We start from the raw sequence: 8,247 nt of genomic DNA on the forward strand, positions 1-8,247 counted from the left end.
TGTTATTCATTGTTATCGATTATATTCTTTATTTAACCAAATTTTAATCCGTTTTCATACGTATTTTGACAAGTTCGAATGTTCAAAATCAGTCCACAAGTTATAGAGCGGTCCAAAACGGTCCAAGTCCTCAAGTTTTAGAAATGTCAATTTCAGTCCATAATTATCTAGAAATGGGCAGATTTAGTCCTTAAAGTCCAAACAGTCCGTTTTTTTTATCCTTTATCGTTAATTATTTGTAAAAGCCATTTTTTAGTAACTCTAATCTTTAATCTAATCATATGGATTCCAATAATTAAAGCACACATAATAAATTTAAAAGATTTAAAGTAAATAGTTGAGAATTGGGCCGACCAAGCCCAAATAGAGAGGTATTATGCAATGGGTTCCTCAAATCCAATGTAAGCTCCAAATGCACTTCATTTTTTGGTGTTGACTCGATCTATACACATTGATGGGCCTCGTGGAAGCCCACCAATGGGTTTTGAAGGGGTTTAAGATGCAAAAGGGTATACTCAACATTAGTATTCATTCAACAATTAAATCCAAATGCGGAACATTAAACTAAGTTAATTATTACAAAGCCAAAAATATGAACTACAACCAGATTGGGCCATATCCTATCAACACTGAACTAAATAATAGCATAAAATAGTAACCCAATCGACTAATTATGCCCAAAAATAGCGAAATAGAAGATCAATCAACCAAAGGCCCAATATCAGGGCCCAGAGGCCTTCCCCTAATTTTCCTAATTATGGAAAATAGATATACACAACATACAGTCCAATATACCTCTTCCCAACCTCTTTTCTTTAAATTTTATAAGTGTAAAAGTCAAGATATACATGAATATACTCATGTATACTGGTTTTCCAAGAATTAATATAGAAGGGAAAGCCCCTAGAAGGGGCATACCCTTCTATATCCAGCTAATCTCACATGTGTAAGGCACATCATTCTAATTTTAACCTCTAAACTTAATAAAACAGCCAAGCCAATGCCACAAATCAGCAATCAGGCAAAATAGCAAATCCAAGAAGGACAATAAACACAGCACATGGCAATCAATATGTAAAGAACAAATTAAGGCATCATAGCAGTATTTTGAAGATGCAAAGTCTCAAGGATTCAATGATAAGTCAACTATGAGAACACAAGGCATGATGTGTGCTAGAATCAAATGTCAAATAGAAGTAGGAAAGTGACATGCAGAACCTCCAAATACACAAGAACAGAATCCATAGTGGACACACAATTATCACTTAGTTTTAATTGAATCATTGCACTAAGTTCATTTGCACACAGACAGTTTCAACAAATTACAAAGCAAGGTGTCCAGAATCAGTTTCCAAAGGCCATTTCCTCAAGTTTAGTATCCAGGAGTTTAATGTCAAGTCAACTAAGGCTTCCAATTTCAGAGTAGTGAAAGGTTCTACTTTTTTTTCATAATGAGCCATGATAGTCATAAATATCAGTCACGCATAAACAGTCTTTGAAAGCAAGTTTCTCATAGTTAAAAGGTGGCATTTAGTTTATCCCAGTTTCTCATAAAACAAACCATACATAATTAGGCAGTCAACTCAAGTTCAAAGATGAATAGAGTTTTTAATGACACTCAAAGTATGCAAATAGAACTATATTAATGTAGAGGTTCCTAGAATGACTGTAGAGTGAAGAAGAAAACTAGAAGAGTCACATGTAATGAAGCAGCCAAAGTAAACAAAGCGTCACACATGACAAAAATGAATGTTAATCAAGTTCAGTTGATCATCTATAGGGCATGGCCTATACAAATAGAGGGAGGGTAGATATGCAAAGATCAACTAGGCAAATGGGCTGGACAAGGTTGCTAAATCATGTTTTAGATAATCTTAGCACAAAACAGGTGAGACAAAGGCAAGTTATACAAGTTCCAAGCACATGTACAAAGATGTTGGGGTTTGGGTAAGTCTATTGATTAAGATGAGTGATCAAGGCAAGCACAATTACAGCTTAGGCAGATAGAAAAAATAGCAGCACAGGTAGAAATCAAGTAGTTCTAAGCCAGGAAAAAAAAACCTTAGAAGCTAATCCTAACAATATCACACATAATCAAGGTTATTTGTAGTCTAAATTATCCTAATCAACTCAGAGAGTCCTAAGGACAATTAAATATCATTTTAAACCCATTTTTTCTACTCAGAGCCTTGTCATTCACATATCTAGGCATTCCAGGGATCATAATCAAATAAACAGTGCTAGTTCTACCTCTTCAAGTATTCAAGCAGGTGGGTCAACTCACAGTAGCAGAGGATTTTCAAAGATTCATCCCTAATACATCTAGTTTTAGTCAAATCAGTCAAGAATGGACCCAAATCACCTTTTACTAAGCAAGCCGGTCAAGAAATGCATTGTATAGCTATATAGGGACATGAACACATAGCAACTTTGGAGCAAAATTGTATAGAAGTCACAAAAGTTAGGCAGCACCATTACAGTTTCTCACAAGAACAATAAGTAGGGGTAGTCTACTGCTAAATCACATGTCAATCTCTCCATTTCTACTAATTTTTAACTTGAAGACTTCCAACAAGGATTAAAACAACAAGCAGGCAGGTTTTTCTGCATTTCTTACTCTTAAAGCTGTCTTAACACTTCATTAATAAACTTAATTAGTATTAGAGTGTCCTACTTCTTTTTAAGATAGATTTCATCCTTATAAAAGACCATAGAAGTCAAAAATCAACAAATAATGGCCAAACAACCCCTTTCTTTCCATTTTTACTTGTTTAAAACATCACATTTTCAGAGATGTTACCAAACTAATACTACATAGGTTTCTTATTTTCAAAGGATAAGCTTAAACAAACTTCAAAACTCGGTAAAAACAATAAATCTTAGGATAAAATGAGCATTTACATCACATCTTAAACCATCCAGAACCCAGAACTAACAGAACAGTCTCACAACCTAATTTATACAGAATTTTAAGGCTTAAACCAAACAAAGCCTTGAAAATCAAACAATATTCAACGGAACAGTAGACTTGTATTTAAAAAAATGCATTACTCTTTATTTTTAAACCTATTTAAAACTATTCTTAACTTGAACTAACACAGAACCATATTAACAATATCATAACAACACAAACAAGCCATATAAACAATAATCAATAAAACAAAGCATTTTAAACAGTTTTTAACATGTATAGCACAGAAAATGGCATTTTAACAAGCTAAAATGAAGTACATAGAGTTAGGATGGGTGGTTACCTTTGTTGGGGGAAACCTAAAGATCAAAGGAGAGGTTGAAATCTAAATCTTCAACACCAAACAAGACCTTAACACCTTTCTTCCCTTTTTTTTTTATAGAAAAGTAGCTTTGCATTCTTTAAGGGTATATGTTTATAGAGTAGTGTATCTTAGTATTCTCTATAGTATTATGTTTATATGTTGTATAAAGTAGTACATATTTGATATATTGTAGGAATATAGTGGTATATAAGATGGTAAACTTAGTATCCTCCTCGGATGTCAAAATCTGGCCCCCTAAAAACGAATATAAACCTGCTATTTATAGGCAATCCCACAAGCTTAGGGATAAACAATGGGAAGGAATATTCCCCAAATAGATTTTCCCCCCAAAACCTCCCCCAAAACCTCAAACATTTTGAATTTTAGGAATAATAGGATAAGAATCTTGCAAAATTGTGCATTTAGTACTATCCGCAATTCAGATTTCGTACACATCACATAAGCAAACAAAAAATCCAACCCATTCGTACCAAATTCTCTTCAAAATTGCTAAAATTTAGGAACAAATAACTGGACAGTACACCTAGTCACATATAGGACAAACAAACAACAAATATAACGGCATAATTGTACCAAGGGGATAAAAATCCTCAAATTCGTACCTAAACCAGCAGACCCTCATGGAAATTACCCTAGGCCCCCATAGAATCGCGCATGGTGCACAAGTTGGCAAGAGACTCGAGGTCCCGCCCATGGCAACCACACGCATGGGTGACCCGAGCAACATCCATAAAAAAAGGTATAACTGGTGTTACTTATAAAAAGTTTAACGCAATTGAACCTGGAACCACCATGAATGAGTGAAAGGACATAAAGCCCTTTCAATTTTGATCGGAAACCACCATGTTGCGGTGGCGAAAGAAAGGAAACCCCAACCCTAAATCTCCTTAGACGAAGAAAGAGAGAGGGGTCATCGCAAAATAAAATCTGGAGGGGGGTAAAGTTTATTTCATTAAACTTCCCCCCTCCCTTTGTTAAAAGGAAAAAATCAAATAAGACCTCTCTTTTATTTAAAAAATTAAAAGACCCTTCTCTATCCTATTTGAATTAAATAGAACCTAAGTGTTATAACTAAATAAAATAATTATTTAGGCTAATTAAAATTTAAAACTCACAAATTTAAAATATTAGCTTCGAAATAAGCCTAATATTGACATAGTTCCGGATAATATTTAAGAATGTGAAAAATGTGGTCAAAAGTAAATAGTAATTCATATGTTGTCTTAATTAACAATTTCCTGAGATAGACGGAACGTGATGTGTATTATTTATTTTTTGACTTATATTTATTAAAACCAATCACTCGTAATTTCTTGTAATTGTCAATTTTCACAGAATAATAATTAAACATCAACTTTGCAATTTTCTCGGGATTTTTAAATTTTAAATTTTTAAGAACATCCTTACCCCGTCTTGGACTCGGGAAATATGATAATTAAAATATACGTTTTATGAGGTGAAAATTAGGTGTCAGCAGTGAGAACAAGTGTATGTTCGGTAATGACCACCAAATTTGGGCAAATATAATATGACCAAGGGTAATAAAGAAAAGAAGTTGACAATAAGGACATAAAGGAAGACTTTTGAGGAAAGCGTGTAGCAAAGTGAGACTTCATAGAGTATCGTAGACATGGGTACTTTTCGTGAGATTGGGAAGGGAAAAATTGGTATTTGACATGGCTGTCAGGATGAGGTTGCGACTGGTGCTAAGGGTCATTCTTGTTATGGGCTAGTTGGTGTTAAAGGACTACCCGACTATGAAGAGAATGTTATGGGCACATCGATTGATTGGTAAATTTGAGTGGGTTGTAGGTTTCTGAGGAGCTAGTAATCGACTACTAGAAATGACTTCAATTATGAGCATATGCGATGGGTTAATGACTTGGGGAGTTACTAGATGTTACACTTAGATTTGAGGAGAAGTATTGGTATTTCTTATGGTTTGTTCGGCTTAGAGGGGTTATTAGTTTAGAGGATCGAGTGGAGTTGAGTGTTTGTTGGTCGATAGTGATAAAAGTGATTTGAAATGAAATATGGGAACTGAAGGATTACAATGAGGCATCTTACTACCGGGTTCAGGGGATTAAAGTTCGTAAGACTTGGGGTGAGGTAATATGGGTAGTCATGTTGGATTGCGATGGCATTGTATCATAACCTTTAGTAAAAGGTTTGACTGATGAGGTTGATTGGTGTCTTCAGGTTTAAGGGCAGAAAGGAAATAGTTGAAGCAAGAATTAGTGATGTGAGAGCTTGGTTGCGATTCAGTGTAGAGTGGACTTGAATGTTAAGGTTGAGTAGGAATTTTCATTTATGTCGTGAGCTAATAGGGCCAATGATTAACTAATGGAACAATTATCAGTGTTGGGCTAGTTTAAAAGTATAGTACTCATCAGGGTTAATCAGGTGTTGTACCTAATATTGGACTAAGGTTGGGGCCTTGTATTCATTGTGTAAATTTGACTAGATCCCGCTACAAGTGGTGTTATTAATCGACTTATGTGATTGAATATAAGGGATAGTCGTGCGAGTGGTTAGAGGTGATTCGTCAAGGGCTAGCAACGTTAAGGATTTTGAGTAGAGGTTAGTAAACAAAAATGCTTGAAATGGTAGATCAACGATGGGTTAGTTGACTTAAGTTCGGGATAACATTTTGTAGATTGAGTAGGATAATTCGAGCAAGGACGATTCAATTGGATACATAAGGATATTGGTAAGACTGTTATGTGATACGTTGGATTTAGAGAGTGTTCAATTTAGAGTGCTAAGTGTTAAGAAACTCTCATGTGCAGAGTGTGTGGTTTGATCCTATCTCCAAGATTGATTAGCCTAGCTTGCAAAACTTATAACTATGCAGTGTTTGATTGAGTGGATTCGAGGATTGATTACAATATCAATGATTGTGAATTGAATAGAAATTGGGAAACTGACGAGTCGATAAGAGGTATAGTTGATCGAGAGTCGGCAAGAATGAGGTACATCTTGGGATTACTTGATTCAATTTAGATTGTGGCATCATTGTCTTGCATATTCAAATGAGATGTGATTGTTGCGTGAGCATAAGGAAGAAGTCTACAGAAATGGACTAAGTTATATGAGGAAAATTGCGTGAGGTTTGGAGCGCTAGTTGTAAGATTTGATACTTTAGGAATTGTTATGGGCATATCGAGGTGTTACAATGGGATATTCTAAAGTTAAGGGGTGCTATATAAGGCTATGGGTTTTGTGTCTAAAATTCGGAGTCGGTTCAAATGACTATTAGTGATATTCTAGAGTTGTGCATTCAATCAGGGTCAGCATTGTTCGAGTTAAGCTTAATGGTCTATGGTTGTATTTCCAGGAAGATGTTTAAAGATTCGATGCGTTTTGACTTAGATTTGAGGTATGACAGATTTATCGAGCTTTGTCGGTGCTTTCTAGTGGATTTGATGATATTCTCTGAGAACAGTTACTTGGATGGAATAATGGTTATTACAATGAGCTTAGTGCAGATTTGAGGAGGAAATATTGTGCGAGAGGTCTTTATAGTGACCAGTTGGGTTCCGACGGACCTTGGTTTGTGAGATACTTAGTGGTATGATTCCTGTATTGTGATTTGAAGGTTTAAGAAGACTTGGAACTAGCCAAGTTGGCTATCTGTAAGATCAGTTTTGATGGAATTGCGTAGAGAACTCAGATGAATTAAGGATTCTTTATGGCGAGAGTAAGTCATGGTATCAGGTTTGTAGGGCCTATTAATGGTGTTCAGAGTTAAGGTTTTATCAAATCAGAGGATTCGAGCAGAAGCAATTCATTTATTGGAGGATCAGTTGCGAGGGAAATTTGAATATGGAGATATGAAAATTGTAGCTTGAGCTAAGTTTAGAGAGTTGTGACTGGTAAAGTGAGCGATCAGGTTTTTCTGAATGTTACACCCAACAAAGGTGTCCTGCGATGTGGGAAGGAGGGCAAGTCAGCCTGAGGTGTATTGGCCTATTTAAGAATATCTGTTATATTGATCTTGTATGTTATGAGTTAGTGTTTCACCAGGCCGGTCAGGTGTTCGTCCGGTCTTCCATGTTTCTATGTTGAAGAAGTGCCATTCTAATGGTTCATATATCATTCGTTGTGATTCAGTTTTGTTCAATGAGAATCTTTGCTATTAGAAGAAGCCCAATATGTGTTCGAGATATCCCCAGTTGTTGCGGGCTCAGGTATCTTCCCCCGTTCTCTTCCTTGTCGCTCGAGGACAAGCGATTGTTTAATTGGTATCTGATGTAGCGACCCGTTCGGTCGTAATTGGTTTTTGACCATTTTTCACCGTTGACCCGTCCCCGAGCCTTATTAGTACCATTTTGACCTACGGGGACAGGTGGCACTGTTTCCTAGGCATTGGAGTGAGTTTTGATGTGGCTTTTAGAAAATTTGGCTTTTAAGTGAAAACTGTTTGACTTATAGTTGAATTTTGGGTAAACGAACCTTTTTAGGATATCCGCTGATTCTGAGAGGTCCGGATAGTCATTTAGAACTTGTGTGTATATCGGTACAGTTTCCAATGCACTCGGGTGCATTTTGGGACTTAGGTTGGAAAGTTAGTTTTGAGGTATCGGAGGTTGACTTGGTCAACGAGTCCTTCGATGGGAATTTCAAGGCCACGAGTGCGTTCGCAGTGTTTTTTTTATGTATATCTGCATAGTTGGTTTGTGTCCAGGATGGCTTCGAGTGTCGGTTCCAAGTTTGGAAGACAGTAGAAACATTCTGGTGTCTGGTGAGCACAAAAGTGGTCGGGTGACAAGACCTGACTAGGGGCCATGACAGGTACCCGGGATAACCACCGAGCACCACTCAATCTATTACTCATCATACTCAAACCATAGGCAAATCATTTTTCATTTGGAAACATAAATACTTTTATATACATAAGCCCCTTTGGCTATCCACATAATACATATATCCACATAATACATATATACAC

The sequence above is a fragment of the Lycium barbarum genome, chromosome 11 (assembly GCF_019175385.1).
Source record: "Lycium barbarum isolate Lr01 chromosome 11, ASM1917538v2, whole genome shotgun sequence".
Taxonomy (NCBI): domain Eukaryota; kingdom Viridiplantae; phylum Streptophyta; class Magnoliopsida; order Solanales; family Solanaceae; genus Lycium; species Lycium barbarum.